Below are 574 nucleotides of genomic sequence, written 5' to 3'. Positions count from 1 at the left end.
TGCTATTGATAAAATAAATTTTGGGCATTTTATCAATTGAGATATCTCACTTTTATATTTTTAAGATTAGAATAGTGTACAACAGCCTTAATGTGCACTAAGTGCGCACCAGTGCAACCAGTGAAATACGCTATTAGTCTCTGTTCTCTATTCCCTATTTCTTTTATTGTATTAGGGCTCCGTTCGCATTGCCGCGCACAACGTTTGTGAGCATCAATTGTCCTTGTTTAATATTTACTAAACAACAGAGATGAAACGACGCTTAAAGCGTGTGAACGCCAATACGAACAAAGCCTAGAACGCAACTGTTGGAGAGACATTTACCGCCGCCAGTGTGCGCCAGTGTAACACACTGATGTAAATGCGAGGCGTTATTTCCGCAGACCTCCGCAGACCTCCGCGTTATCCGCGTCCTGTCCGCGCACAGAGCAAGCGCTCGCCGCTCGCGTATCGAGATTCGAGACATCGAGATCGCGTGTTGTCCCGCGCCGCGGCCGTTCCGCGGTGGTTGCGCGCGATCCAACCCGACCCAAGCCGAGCCGAGCACGACGCGACGGAACGATCGCAGTTCGCA

This window comes from Trachymyrmex cornetzi, unplaced genomic scaffold (genome assembly GCF_001594075.2).
Source record: "Trachymyrmex cornetzi isolate Tcor2-1 unplaced genomic scaffold, Tcor1.1 scaffold719, whole genome shotgun sequence".
Classification (NCBI taxonomy): Eukaryota; Metazoa; Arthropoda; class Insecta; order Hymenoptera; family Formicidae; genus Trachymyrmex; species Trachymyrmex cornetzi.
Note: the sequence above shows the minus strand (reverse complement) of the source record.